This window comes from Eulemur rufifrons, chromosome 8, assembly GCF_041146395.1.
Source record: "Eulemur rufifrons isolate Redbay chromosome 8, OSU_ERuf_1, whole genome shotgun sequence".
Classification (NCBI taxonomy): domain Eukaryota; kingdom Metazoa; phylum Chordata; class Mammalia; order Primates; family Lemuridae; genus Eulemur; species Eulemur rufifrons.
Genome location: NC_090990.1, coordinates 45693016 through 45709503, shown reverse-complemented (window position 1 = coordinate 45709503; position 16488 = coordinate 45693016).

Genomic DNA, 16488 nt, shown 5'->3' with positions numbered 1-16488 from the left:
TTTCTTGTACCTATCGCCATCTGATGTATTATGTATATATTTGTTCATTTGCTTGTCTGGTTCCCCAAGACATACTGGCTTATATTTCTAGAACACACAGTAGATACCTAATAGGCACTTGCAAATATCGTTAAGTGAATGAATAAAACAGGGTATTGAGTATCTGACCTTGGTCCACCTGAGGGTCTAAGTGACTGTGATGATGCCTGCCTGAGAAGTGGTAGAGGGCTGGAGTGGACCAGCGCCTGTCACATCTCACAGGCCCAGCCTTCAACAGTGACACCTTGTGGCGCGAGAGACAATGTTAGAAGAGGGCTGACTTGAGACCCTCTAGTTTTCTCTGGGCCTGGCATTTGAAGGTAGGACTGAGTAAGCCCCAGAGGTCTTGGACAATTCTGGGTGGTGTGTTTTTAATTCATTGTATGTTTTGATAAGGTAATATATTCACATAGTTTAAGATGCAAAAATAGCAAGTGGTATATAGTGAGTTTCCCTCTTGTCCCGGACCCTAGCCACCCAGAAGGGATGCAACCAGTGTTATCAGTCTCTGGTGGAGCCTTCTGGAGATGTTCTATGCCTGTATAAACAAATGCATGTAGAGACATATTGTCTCTCTCTCTTTTTTTTTTTTTCACAAAGTATAGACTGTTATACATGCTGTTCTGCATCTTGCTTGTATATTTGTTTTGTAAATAAGTGGCCACATACAGTAAATTGTAGAAGTTTTGTGTATGGCATGATGAATTTTTATTCAACGATATGCCCATGAATCAAGGCATGTATTTCAAGCACCCCAATGTCTCTCTTGTGCCTCTCCCTCTTCTCTCCACAGATTATCGTTATTCTCAATTTTATCACCATCTTTTAATTCCTCCTTGTCTTGAATGCCTTATAAATGAGTCCAATACTATGTGCTGTTGAGTTTCTGTTTCAATCAAAATTGTGTACTTTTTAATATACACTTACGTCTTGATGGCTGTATCTCATAAAGATAAAGGATATAAAGAACTCTGTCATCTTCTTTTATGATCACATGGTATTCCATTGGGAAAATGTATTCTACCATGCCTTATTTAACCACTGCCTCCTGATGTGGAGGGGACTTGTGAGAAAATAAGCACAAGTATATGCTCAAGTATATCTCTTGATTGAGTACAAGGATGTGGAATTACTAGGTCAAACGTTATGTACCTGTGTAATTTTGATAGGTGTTTTCAATTTGTCTTCCTGTAGCACTTGTAGCAAGATACAATCAGAAATATGCGAGAGTATTTGTTTCCCACGCCTTCATCGTCTCAGTGTATTTTCAAACTTTGGATCATTGCCAATTTTTAAGAGAGAAATGGCATCTCAGTATATTTTCTCATTATGGGTGAGATTGAACATCATTTCTTATTTTAAAGGCCCATTTGTATTTTTCTGTAAACTATGTACATATAATTTGACCAGTTTCAAATGGATTAGTGATGTTTGCTCTTATTGGTCTCTGAGCACTCTTTATGCATTAGGAAAATTTATTCCTTTCATGTGATATGAGTTGCAAATATATTTTCCAAATATATCATTTATCTCATGACTATTTTTTAGCCTTTCATAAATGGCTAAAATGGTTTTATTTTTATGTGGTCAAATATCAATATATTTAAAGTTTCAGAGTTTTGTATTATTCTTTGGAAGCCCTTCCCTACTCCTAGATTGTTTAAATAAATCACATATTTTCTTCTAGTTTTTTTATAGTTTACTTTTAAATTATTAACAATTTTGGTACTTTTAAAATTCATCTTGGTGTAAGGTATAGAGATTCATCTTTTTCCCCCCAAATTGCATATATCAGCACTAATTCTGTTTATTCACTGGTTCATTTCTTTCCCAACTTAAATGCCCTTTATCATATACTAAATTCCTCATGCATTTGGGTTTTTTTCATAATTTGACATTATTCTATTTATATGTGTACCACTTTAAATTATTATAGATTTGCTATGTTTTAATATCTGGAAGGCTTATAACTAGGGATATATTACATATTAATATGGAGCTACTATTTTTCCTTGTAATAATAGTAGTGGACTCCATAGCAAGACATAACTATATTTGGATCTCAAATTTGGGGAGCAGAACACAGTGGCTAGAGAAAAATAAAATGTAGCAATGAGAGAGATCTTAGGCTATGGTTCTAGTACATTTCTATCATGCTCCTCTGCCTTCCCCCTCCCCCAGCACACATGTGCACACATGCATCTGTGCACACACACATACGTACACACACTGTCTCAGCAGACTGACAATCAGGAGCAGATGGGACAGTTTGCCCAGTAGCTTGGTGTATGGTAACTGAAAGTGATAGGTTAGGGCTTGGTTGTGGACGGTCTCCCTCTACCCCCAGTTCTTTTAAAAGTGATAATATAAATAATGGATTTTATAACTCTACTTTCTTAATGAATTAGATTTTATTTCATTTTAATTAATGACTTTAAAAATTATTGAAAAAAATATTTATTGACTACACACCTTTTAGAATGACCAAAATCCAAAACACTGACAACACCAAATGCTGGTGAGGTTGTGGAATAACAGGAACTCTCATTAAATGCAAAATGGGACAGCCGTTTGGGAAGACAGTTTGGCAATTTCTTGTAAAACTCAACATATTCTTATCACATGATCCAGCAATTGCACTCTTTGAGCTACAAATGAGCTGAAAACTTTTGTCCATGCCAAAACCTGTACATAGATGTTTATAGCAGCTTTATTTGTAATTGTCAAAATTTTGAAGCAACCAAGATGTCCTTTGGTGGGTGAATGAATAAATAAATAATGGTACATCCTGACAATGGAATATTGTTTAACACTAAAAAGAAATTGTCTATTAAGCCCTGAAAAGACATGAAGGAACCTTAAATTTATATTACTAAGTGAAAGTAGTGAATCTGAGAAAGCTATTTACTATACGATTCCAACAATATGACATTCCAGAAAAGGCAAAGCTATGGAGACGGTAAAAGGGTCAGTAGTTGCCAGGGGTTGGGGGAGTGAGGGATGAATAGGCAGAACAGATACATGTCATTATATATTTGTCCAAACCCATAGAATGTACAACACCAAGAGTTAACCCTAATGTAAACAATGGACTTTGGATTATAATGATGTGTCAATGTAAATTCATTGATTGAAACAAATGTTCCACTCTGACGTGGGGTGTTGGTAGGGGAGGCTATGCTCATGTAGGGGAAGGGGATATATGGAAGCTTTTTGCACCTTCCACTCAATTTAGTTGTGATGAACTTAAAACTTTCCTCTAAAATATGGTATATTAAAAATTAAAAAACAATGTATTGAGCATTCATAATATTTTAAGCACTGCCAAATGTAGTTGGGATTAAATGGTAAACAAGACTGGGATAGTCCCTGCCCTTGTGGAGCTTGTGAGAGCCAACCTAAAGGTTATGTGATGTCTGATAAAGGAGTCCTAAAAATTCTCAGATGGGAAGCAAGCAAGAGTGGAAAGGGATTCAGTGGCAGTCAGGTGTGGATTCAAATTCTAACTGTGCGCTCACAAGCCTGACTTCAGGCATAGTTCTGAGACCCATTTGCTTAATTGTAGGAAAGAGAGAAAAAAATTTCCCAATATTATTTGTGAGGATTAAGTGATAAATGCAAAGTACCTGGAGCAGCATCAGATACAGTTGGTGCTTACTAGATAGTGGGTCCTCTCTGCTGCTTTTGTGTGCCACCTAGACAAACCAGAGGGCAACCTCACTCAACAGAGTGCTGACCGATGCTTTCTAAGTCTGTAACATGCCTGGTGTTGATGATCCCCCCAGATTGGACATGTTCTTTGCAGACTATCAGACACAGACTAAACATTCCTCCTCTGCTTCCATCCACCTTTCCTTGGCCTTCTGATGTTTACTCTCTCCTCTTCCCCTTGGCTGAAATTTTGGCTTTCTAAAAAATTTCCCACATGAAATGCTTTTCTTTTAAACTAAGAAAGTGGATGCTTTTGACAACTGCATGTCATTACATCTATACTACATATAGTATTCCTAACATCTGCTTCTTTGTCAGTTTCCCAAGGCCTAACTGACTGGTAATAGGACAGGCTGTACAAAATCAACTGTGTTGCTCTGATGCCCAGCTCTGCTTTCAGAGGAGGGACTGGAGGCAAGACCTGAGTGTTCGTTTTAGTGTTAGCATGAACAAAGACTGAAGTCTGTAACCTAGATGGGAAATGCATGCTGTTCTCTGATGCCTGGGATGAATTCTATTCCCTTCTTTTTTGTTCCCATAGCACCTGTGTTTGCCCCTGGCGAGGTAGTGTGGGTAGCGATTAGATCCTGTGGGCTCTGGAATCTGCTTGTTTTGGAGCCACATACTACCACAAAGATACTCTGGATCTATTATATTGCTTACCTGCTCTGTGCCCTGGTTTTCTAGTCTGTAAAATGGGGTTAATAACAGTATTTACTTTGTGTGGTTGATGTGAGGGTTGAATACATTGATTCATAAGAAGCATTTGTTATAAGGTCGATTAAATGGCAGGACACACTCATTCATTGCTTTCTTCTATTATTATATTCACTCTTATTTTCCCTTCTATTCTTCCATTCTCCTTGCCTCCCTCCTTTCATTCTTCTCTTAAAAAATATTTGACACAAAGAAAAAAGAAGAAAAGAAAAAGAACGAAGAAGAAATAGCACAAGCTCTATCTGAATAAAATCTAGTACAACAGAGTTTGGAACAAGACACTAGTGTATTCCTAAACGGTGGTTCTTCTTACATCTACTAAAGTGGTGATATTTTACTACTGTCATTTACTATTATTATTGTCTTCAGTGTTAATTATTCTTTATGCTCTGATGGTTTAGTTTATGTATTTTGGGGTCTATGTACACACACATATGCACACTTTTATAAAGGTGGTGAAATGTCAAAAATATATTCATGAAATGGTGAAACTACGATTTTGAGTGATGGTAGTGTGGGTGAAAGTATATTAATAATAAAAATATATGTTCAATGAGTATTTTTTAAAAAGAAGCACTTGTACTTGGTACTATTCTAAGTGCTTTCTGTGCATTAATTCATTCAATCCTTACGGCAATCATATGAAGTAAATGCTATTATTTAATATTAAAAACTCAAAAATGCTTAATATGTTTTAAAATATCCAAACTGTTATTACATTGAATTCTAAATGTATGTTTATTTGTCTGTCTATTCTACTAATCCATGAGGTTCCCCCCCAGCTTTATTGAGGTTTGATTAACAATTTAAAAATTGTATATATTTAAGTTATACAATGTAGTGTTTGGATATAAGTATACCTTGTCTTCTGATTTTCACAATTAAGCTAACATCCATCACCTCACATAGTGATCATTTTTTTTGCGATGTGAACACTTAAGATCTACTCTCTTAGTAAATTTTAAGTATACAAATCATTATTACTAACTATAGTTACCATACTGTACATTAGATCTCTTGAATTTCTTCATCCTACAAATGAAAGTTTGTATCCTTTGACCAACATGTCCTCATTTCCTCCATCCTCCAGTCACTGACAACTACATTCTACTTCTGTTTCTCTAAGTTTTACTTTTTTTTTTTTAGAAAACTTTCCATACGTTAGTGATACCAAGCCATATTTATCTTTCTGTGTCTGGCTTATTTCACTTCACATAATGCTGTTCAAATTCATCCATGTAGTCACAAATGTCAGGATTTCTTTCTACCTTCAGGGCTGAATAATATTCCATTATATCCCTCTCTTACAAATTCTTTTTTTTTTTTTTATTTCATATTGTTATAGGGGATACAGAATTGCAGGTTACATACGTTGCTCCTGTACCGCCTTTCCCCCCATTACAAATTCTTTGTGCATTTGTCAGTGTACACTTAGTTTGTTTCCATATCTTGGCTATTGTGGATAACCTTGCAGTGAACATGGGAGTGCAGATCTCTCTTTGAGACACTGATTTTAATTTCTTTTGATATAAACCCAGAAGTGGGATTGCTGGATATATAGTAATTCTATTTGTAATTTTTTGAGGAACATCCATGCTATTTCCATAATGGTTGCATCAATTTACAGAGTAAAAGTGTTCCCTTTTCTCCATATCCTTACCATCAATTATTGCTAATAGTGAGTGAAGTGATAGCTCATTATGGTTTAGATTTTCATTTCTCTGATGATTAGTGATGTTGAGCACCTTTTCTGTACCTATTGACAATTTGTATGTCTTCTTTGGAAAAATGTCTATTGAGGTCTTTTGCCCATTTTGAAACTGTGTTATTTGCGTATATGCTATTGAGTTGTATGAGTTCTTTATATATTTTATGTATTAACTCTTTATCAGACATATGGTTTGCAAATATTTTCTCCCATTCTATAGGTTGTCTTTTCATTTTATTGATATTTTCCTTTGCTATGCAGAAGTTTTTTAGTGTGACATAATCCCACATGTGTATTATAGAAATAGAGAAAACAATCTTAAAATTTGTGTGGAATCACAAAGCACCCCAAATAGCTAAAACAATTTTGAGAAAGCACAAAGCTAGAGGCGTCACACTTTCTGGTTTCCAACTGTATTACCAAGCTATAGTAATCAAAACAGTAGAGTACTGGCTAAAAAACAGACACATAGACCAATGGAACAGAAATAAACCTATGCAAATACAGTCAACCAATCTTTGACAAGAGTCAACCAAGACAAATACAGTCAACCAAGACTATACACTGGGGGAAAGCATAGTTTCTTTGATAAATGATGCTGGGAAAACTGAACATCCACATGCAAAAAAATGAAATTGAGCCCTTACCTTGTATCATACACAAAAATCAGCTCAAAATGGATTAAAGACTTAAACATAAGACCTAAAATTGTAAAACTCCTAAAAGAAAATATAAGGAATAAGCTCCTTAACAGTAGTCTTGGCAATGATGTTTTGGATTTGACACCAAAAGCACAAGCAAACTGGGAGGTTTTGATGGCAGAAAATGTTTGTTCATTGATGCATACCCAGAACCTGGCACTGGACTTGCACATAGTATGTGTTCAATATTTGTTTTAAAATGAATTAATGGATAATATATCACTCTGTGATTCATTGACTCAGTAATTGTGTGGGAATTGAGTTAGTATGTTGTAAAGTGTGGCAGAAAATATATGACTATAGATGCCACACAGGTTGTGCACTGAACAACCTGGGGGTACCATTTACATAAACTGTGCAAAGCTGTGGCTCTGAAAAAGACATTCTTGGAAACTATAAAGAAATAGTTTTTTTTTTCACATGAATATTTATTCTTAAGAGTTGATTTCAATAACTAAAACTATTGAAATACTTGATAATTTTTTTTAAAACAAGTTATAGTTTAGATAGAACTCAAAGATATGTGTATGGCATTGCTTTTCTTCTTTTTTTAATCATCTAGAATTTAAAATTGGACTTAAGGGACATGCTGTAATGGTGGGATGTGTCCAAGTGGGTTAACTCAACTGTAATGATGACACTCCTCCGTGCCTGATGTTTTCACTCCCTACATTCAGGGGTGAGATAAGAATTGTCCTTGTGACTTCAAATGGATGAAGTTATTAGGGAGGCTGGGTGGGTAATTTACTAGCTATCTGATTTTGGAACAGTCACTTAACTTCTTTGTGTCTTATTGTGTCCTCAAGGGCTGTTGTGAAGTTCAAGTGAAATAATGAATGTTAAAATGCTTAGGGAACTTCAGGAGCTATTTGAATGTATGGTTTTATACTTACTGTGTATGTTGTGGGGGGTGGGGGTGGTGGTGAGGTTGGGGGTATCTTGCCTCCCCTTGTCTCATGTTTCTGCTCTTTCCTGCAGGGAAAGTCATATCTTATTAGCCTGTCACCCTGTCTCCTCCAAGATTCCTCTACGTCAGTAAGGGAGGAAGATTTTCTGATCAGATAAGTCCACAATCCTAGGAGACAGGATTTACAGTTCCCTAAAGGCAAAGGACTCAGTCTCTATTTGCTGCCTTGCATTTTCTACCACCTTTGGGCATCACGCTCTCACAGGGTCTGTTCCAAACAGGCGGGCTGGTTGTCTTTTCTCTCAGTATCTTCTTGATGGACATGTCAGGCTGGTTCCACTTTGCAGTTTGACCAACTTAGATATGGTCAGAAGAAGTGGGAAGCCCATATTACATCTCCCAGCCTCACCCTAACTTACCCCAACTTACCGGAGAAACCTTGAATTGGACCATCGCTTACTTGGGTTTTTGTTTTCTGTAATTTTTCTTTATGTGATCAGCTTCCTTGGTTAAGAATCCTGAAGGAGAAGAGGATGTTAAAATCGAAGAAATGCAACCCTACGCTCAGACTGCTAGATGTCAGCATCCTTGAGGTGTTAGGAGAGGCTGAATTCAGTGAGAGTTAAAGTCTCAGGTTCCGGGATCAGAAAGACCTGCATTGAATCCTGGCTTGGAAATGTGTCTGGCCCAAATTTTTTCCCTGTGAAAAGGGAAGCACGTCTGCACCTACCACACAGGGTGCTTGTGTAGATTCTGCGTGAAAATATATTCAAAACACTTACTACAATGGGTGCCTGTAGGGAGTGGGCAATAAATGCTAAATAAAATCACTTGACTTACTTCCCTGTTTTGAAAATTATCAAGAGCATCTGCAGCCATGCAGCATATTTTTACTCAAAATGATACTTAAATTCAATTAATAATAGTTTTCTCCTATTGAAGAGCATTGAATTACATGTGGATTTTAATATCACCTCTTTCTTTTCAAATGCATTGAATTACATGTGGATTTTAATATCACCTCTTTCCTTTCAAATGCAGACCATCTCTATATGTCTAATTTTATTTCCTGCTGTTGTTCATCACATGTATTTCTGCCCTTTTCCATGAATATGTTATGCTTACTCATGGCTCTGTTGCCTTAATATTAATAAAGCATTTCTACTCTTTGGGTTCCCCTGCCCTTTTTTCTCCATTTCACTTTCCCAAAATTTTCCGGGAAGCTTCTGCACTCGACTGCCTCTTGATTCTTTCAGCACCTCTTCCCAGTGTTGCATAATTCATTATATAGTATCTGACATCGTTTGGCAATTGCAAGCATGTTTAGTTGTTTACTTAATGAGTATAGGAATCATGATTATTTCTGTTTCATTATCTGAAGGAAGGCACTGCAGTGTTTGGAAGCAGCTTGGGATTTGGAAGTAGAAAGTAGGGATTCTTTTAATGACTTATCATTGGTAATAACTAGCACATAGCCACATTTTCTTTACATTAGGGCTTAATCTCTCTGTGTGCTGCTCTGTGGTGCCCGGGAGATAAAGTAACTACCCTTTCTCTGTAGAACAGAAATCTTTAACCCAGCATGTAACCATTTTATATTCTCTAGTTCGGAAAACTTGGTAAGCCTTAACTGTGAAACTAAAGATTTTTTGTTGTTAAAAAGATATGTTCTTACTGTATAACCAGATTTTATTTTGTAGAATTACTTCTTATGGAATAAGGAAACCTAGCTAGGAGTAGATGCTGAAAGCTAAGGAAAGCAAAGGACAATGAATGACCTTTTTGTAATACGGGCACAAAAAACATTCAGTACCATTCTTTTTGGCTGAACGGTTGTGTTTCAGATAGAAATATGGACACTTATGATTTGGTCCAGTGGTAAAACCTATGCATTTAAGTGGATCCAGCAGTGAATAGTCTGAAGGGCTTTCCTAAGATGAGAAACTGCAATAGAACACTCAGGACAACAAATGTTTATGTTGCTTATTGCAGGTCAAAATCAACTTTGCACTTACCTTATTCATAGTCCTCTTTGAATGTGTGCACCCTTTCATTTCACAGTGATTGACCCTCTCCTGTTTTGTGAACTTGGGTGGGGCTCCTGAGGTTCTTTGTGGATTGACACAGCTAAAATGGTGAGATTATCTCAGACTTAACTGGTTCAAGATCAAGACCATGCCTGACCCCCCACAATTTTATCTCTAGTTGGGAGAAAATTCTAGAGTCCCAGAGATAAGCTTATAGGAAAATGCAGATCACACAGAGACTACCTTATACAGCTGAATATTATTTTATTCAAAATATGCTAGATACTATCCATAAATGTTAAAAAAAAAAAAGATCAAAGATCAGTGTGATTTCTGCCTTCATAGGATCAACACTTGAAAGCCATGAGGGTGCACCTAGGATAGCCAGCTAAATCAGACTTTCAGGGTCAGGAAAGGTTACCAGAGAAAACAGCATATAAACTGAAATGCAAAGGGCAAGTGAGAGTTAGCCAAAAGCAATTTGGGGGTGGAGGATCCTGGCCAACTTGTACACCCCTCAGATAAGAGAGACAGTTGGAGAGTTGAAGGATTTGCAAGTCTTTTGTTATGATTGGGGCTGAGGGAGAGAAAGGAGTGTCTTTAGATGATGGGGTTGAGGGAGAGAAAGTAGTGCCTTTAGATGAGTATTTAGTCATTGGCAGGGGTTAAGACTTAGAGGGTCTTGCTAGCAATTATGAGAGTGGTTTTATGTTTATTTTTATTTTTTTGAGATGGACCGTTACTCTCTTGCCCAGGCTACAGTGCCATGGTGTCATTCTAGCTCACTGCAACCTCAAACTCCTGAGCTGAAGTGATCCTTCTGCCTCTGCCTCCCAAGAAACTGGGACTACAGGCATGCACCACCACGCCTGGGGTAATTTTTTCTATTTTTAGCAGCCCAGCTATTTTTTTTCTATTTTTAGTAGATACTGGGTCTCACTCTTGCTCAGGCTGGTCTCAAACTACTGACATCAAGCGATCCTTCCACCTCGGCATCCCAGAGTGCTAGGATTACTGGCATGAGCCACCTCACCCGGCCCAAGAGAGTCGGCTTTTTGATAAGGGCAATGCAGAGTCACTGAGGAATTTTTAATAAGGGTAGCAATTTGAGAAAATGTGTTCTTTCTGACTGTGGTGTGAAGAATGGGTAATGAAAGAAAGACAAGAGGCAGTGAGACCACTTAGGAAGTTATTGGATGAAGTTGGCAAGAGATGGTGATGGCTCACATAAGCACAGTGCTATTAGGGATAGAGAAAAGTAGACGGATTCTAGATATATTTTAGAGATTTAATGTATTTCGCCTCATGTTTTATTGGATACAGGGAATGAGAAAGAGGTAGGACATCCAGGGTTACGCAATTGGGTGATGTGGGTGCCATTAATTAAGGTAAGAGGAAAGGAGCGTGTTTTGTAGGAAAGAAAATAAATTCAGTGTGAACACAGTCTATCCAAGCAAAATGGAAACCAGGAGATAATAACATAGAAGCCAAGAAAGAAGGCTTTTCTAGAAGGAGGGAATTAACAGTGTAATGTTACCAAGAAGTTAAGTAAAAAAGAAACACACTTGAAAGTCTACCAACGAGATTCAAGTTTCAGTTAGGATAAAATAAAAAAAGGTTAAAGATGTATGAGGATGAGGTTCCCATGGAAAAGGGTTCCTAGTGTGGCAGTGTTGGGGAGAGGGAAGCAGTAAAACATGAGTCTGTGGAAAGTGAAACGGCAACATGGTTCATACTTTTGGAGTGCTTACTGTGTATCTTGGACAGTGCTTTACTGATACTGCTGCTTTTGATACTCACATTACCCTAAGAAATTGGTGCTTTGTAATCCCCCTTTTTCAGGTGAGAAAACTGAGGATCTGAGAGGTTAAGTCAATTTACCAAAGATCATGCAGCCAGTATGTGGCAAATTTGAATACAGACCTCAGAATCCTGCCCGTAACGACCGGTGGTGCTTCTGGCTAGATATCACGGACTAACACTGTGAAAAGCAGAATGTAGGAAAGAGCAGAGCACAGAGACCTGTGTCTTTGAGAGCTTGATCCCATGAATTGCATCGTTTGAATCTCTTGCTGGTTGTCTGCGGATTGGGTTCGGTCAGTGGGAGATTGGCGGACAGGAGAGAGAAGTCTCCCGTGCCCTGGTGCCCCGTGTCTGGTAATAGCTGCATACCTCCTCCATCAGGGCTCCAGCCTTCACTGAGCTCTGGTAAAGCTTTTCCTCTCTTTGTCCCTACAGCCACAGGGGGCAGTAACTGCTTCCAGCTGTTGCAGGCCTCTTGATTCTTCACCATTCCTTGTTTATTTCTTAACTCTATCCATACTTCTCTAAGTAGGGGCTTCATTGAAGTCTCCCCATTTGAGCCACCTGGGAATGAATTATGTCTCCTGCTGTGATCCTGAGTAACAGAGACAGTAGCCAAGGGGCACTGGGGACACTGAGACTGACAGATTTAACTGGCAGCAAAGCCTGTACACTCCATCACTATAAATAATAATTATGAGAGTTATAACACTCACAGTTGTTGGCACTTTACGATTTATAAAGTGCTTTCACATAAGTTATATCATTTGAGTTAAGAAATAATCCCAAACAATAGGTCCTATTATTTACATTTTAGACAAGCAGACTGAGTCTCAGAAAAGTTAATTTGCCCAAGGTCTCCCAGGTGACAGGGCTGAGCTTCCAAACCCAGATCTCCTGAGACCCAGACCGGCGTTCTCCCCGCCACCTCATCTGCTTCCTGCTTGTTAGTGAGATGACAGGATGCCTTTTCTGTAAAGCCTCTTGCAGTGGGCAGGCAAAGAATGTCTAAATCACGTCAGAAATCCCCAGGGACTTGATGCGTTTCACACTGTAGGTAGATTCACATGAAACAAAACTTCCCTCAACCTCCTGGGGCCTGTCTCCCTGTGTGTAGGTTGGAGAAGACTAAGAAAGCATGCCAACTTCACGAACAATATCAGTATAAAATGTGACCTGATAAAAGGTCTCCAGAGGCTGAAAATAACTGGAAAAAGTGCTAACCAAGCCCTTCACAATGCCAAGACATCTTGCTGATGATTTCCTTGAGCTTATTCCTTGGGCCTGCAGCCCTTTCCAACATATTGAACATTTCCTATATGAATTTTGCTTATTTCTCAAGATCGATACTAGCTGAGTATAGATTGAAATTCAATAGCACCTTTTGAAGGCCTACTCTGTGCCAGATATTTTCCCATGCATCATTTCATTCTAATTCTCATAGCGGCTTTGAGAGGTAAGATGTCTTTGTTCAAGGCCACAGGGCTGGTGAGTGAGGGTAGAATGAAACTCATGTGTCCTGTTTCCTTTTGGAAGTCAAATCCCTTGATTCTGCTGCCCTGGGTTGGGAAGAATTTCTTAACCCAGAATTTCTTCCCCTTCCTTTTCCTTTTCTTTGATATACCTAGTAGAAACTTATAGAGGAATCTGTTCATGGAGTCGAATCTGTTGATTCAGTCCAGGGCTGTGTGTAGGGGGCTCTGCCTAATAAATAGGGAATAGGGCTGATGGCGTGGAGATTTCCACAGTCCAAAACCCCGGTCTTCCTCTTGTCTTTTCCTAGATGCTTAGAGGGAAAGGAGGGGGCCTGAACTTATTTGCTGGATTCTGAGGCAATAGGCCTGGCCAACCCCCTCACCAAAAGTGGCCCCTGAACAGTTGTGTTTTAATCCAGTCTTCCAGCCTGAGCAGAATATCTCTCTAGGAGTGACTGAAAGTGATGATCAATATAGATTAACTATTGTTCTTATTATTGTTTGTTGCCTAAATGATCAGAATAGCATACCAGCCTCAGGGTTTATATCCTTCTTGACAACTAATGGTCCATCCAAACAGTCATTTTTGATGGGAATCTTCAATCTCCCAGTGTGACAATAATTGAATGGAGATGCAGAGAAGAGAACCATTGAATAAACTCCTAGACATTTATCATGGAGTCCAAGACTTCTCAGTTTGACCCAGACTTACTCTCTTGCCATATAAACTGCCTCTGATTCCCCTCCCTGCACCCTGAGGTGCAGTGGCACCAAACTGCTCAAGCTCTTTGAGCACACCATAGCTTTCCACCTCTGTGGGTTATTCCTGCAGTGAACTTCCATGCTTCTTCATGTGAAGAATGTCTGCATTTATTTTAGGACCTAATTCAAAAATCATCTCTCTGGAGCCTTCCCTGATCCCCCTTGTTTTCCCTACTGCTCTAGAACTGATCACTTTTTTCTGTGCTTTGTTAAGAAATAACTTCTTCCCTTTAGTGTGGGACTTATCACTTTATAGAAAGCAAGCTATGTGCATTCCCGAAATCCTGATAAACTGTGGCTGTTCCAAAGTGGACACTCAGTGGAAGTTATTGCCTGGGTAAGGGATTGAATTCCCATCCTATGGGTTGAGGGCTCTAGAATTCAATCATCCTCTGATCTTTACAAAGCATTCCAGGCTGTGGTTACACAAAGGTAATTTATATCTTTGCTCTCAGATAGGACCAAGCTTTGGCTGAATGCCCAACCATATAGTGGACATAAATTAACAGGGAGCAATTTACAGTCTGTCATGTCTTATTGCTTAATGAATTTGTCAAAAATCATATTACTCTGAAAATTATGGCAAGGAGGGTCCATGGGGCTTATGTCTTTAAGAGTGAGATTGTTCCAGCCTCACCCAAGCAAAACTGCCGCATTGCTTTCCTTTTTTAAATGCAGACACCAGAATCTCTGAGCACTTCTGTTTGTTTGTCAGATCTCTGTTGACCTTCATTTTGCATTAGGACTACCAGGGATGACCTTGGCCAGTTTGCAAATACCCAAAAACAGTCCACCTGTCAGAGCCAAATAGGATTTAGGAGTCTATCTCAAACTGCTGATTCTGTGCTAATATGATGTCATACATTTCTGGCTATGCTCACCCCAGAATTTATTACTCACATTTCAAACAAAGCCAAAGCCTGGTCCTCTATTTTGAGGGCACCAGGCAGAACCCCCTTTTAGCTCTGTCACAATTTCTCCCTACCCTTCCTCCCATTTTCTTCTTTTCCCAACCATTTGCTCCCCAAACCTCTCCAGACCTTTATTCTCTTCTGTTTCTCAGGATACAAGTCTTCTTTGAGTGATGCTGTTTCACAAGTTAAAGAGTTATACTTGGGTTTCTCTATGCATTACTTTCCTCATTTGTAAAATGGGATTAATAACAGCTAACTCGCTGGGCTAGTGTGAGGATTACTGTGCCTGGCATTCATTCACTTATCTATCATCCATTCATCCATCTATCCATCCATGCAAAACTTATTCATCCATTTTGTCAATATTGCTGGAGTACCTGAATTGGTCAGGCCCAATGCTTGGCATTTAGGATACATAGCATTCAGGAACTGTAGACCCCGCTTTAAGAACCTTGGAGTCTATTAGGGGAATGGACAAATTAAAAGACAACCAAGAACAAATGTGGGAAGGTTAGTGATTGAGACATGCTCAGTCAGAGCAGAAGATGTGTTCAGAGAAAGCTGCTCAGGGCTCCTAGGAGTGCCTGGAGGGCTGCCAGGGCTCTGTCCTGGGGACAGGGCTGCCCTGGGGTTTGAGGCCACACTTGATACTCACAAATGATGATGGAGCTGTTAGTGGGAGCAGCAGTCCTGGCAACAGTAGTTCTGGTTATTATTATTTCTGTTAGTCTCTCTCTCTCTCTGCTTCTCTTTCAGTTTCTTTCTAAATGTCTCTCATTGTTTTATACTTTATAATTCGTTATTCTTCCTTTTACTCCTCTTTATCTTATAATTCTTTTGGGGACATGTGACTATAGATTAACTGATGGCTGATTAAAACACAATTGGATCTTTTTATTACATGTTTTTCCTAAGGAAAAATTTTGCCCCAGTGACACCTGAACATATGGAAGAGCCATGGCTGAGTTGCAGACCAGTGGGGGCTGCCCCTAAGAGGTGGCAGATGCCCCCGAGCAGCTCCCTGGCTCATCCTGTGATCTGTCTGGTTGGCCAAATGGAAGCAGGCCAGCCACCTAACAGTTAACTGTGACTCTTTTTTTTCTCTCCATTTCATTTCAATCTCTTTGTTCCATGCAACTAAAGAGCTAATGGCTGGCGAATTTATTATGACCCATTGTTTGGCTTGTGGAATAAACCGATTCTTCCCCTTTCTATGTTCCGACTCCCCCTTTTGTCTGCAATTTTATTTTACGGTTCTTTTTGTACACATCCAACACATGCTGAGGTTATTGAAAAGCCCAAATTACACAGAATTCAATTTGCATATCTATTGAGGGTCCAATCCCAGAGTCCTCAGTCAGGCAAAATGCCCACTGACTCTTACCTCCTTTACTCTGCTCCTCCTTGGCACCAAAACCGCAGGCTACCCCTCCACTGCTCCTAGCAGGCATGGCACAGGGACTTCCTGAACAGTTTGAGCAGAGTCACATTGTAGAGGACAATGTGCTGGCCTTTAGCAAAGTTCCAACAAAGTCACCCAAAGCATCTAGTGGGCAAGGTTGAGAAAGAGGCCAGATAATAGCAACACAAGGCCGATTTAGCATGGCTGTAACAGGCGTTGGCATCAGACAGGGTTAGGTGTGAATCCTTGCTCTGCCAAATGCTTGCTTTAAAAAAAAAAAAAAAATTAAACCTTTTATTTTGAGGTAGTTGTGAGTTCACAC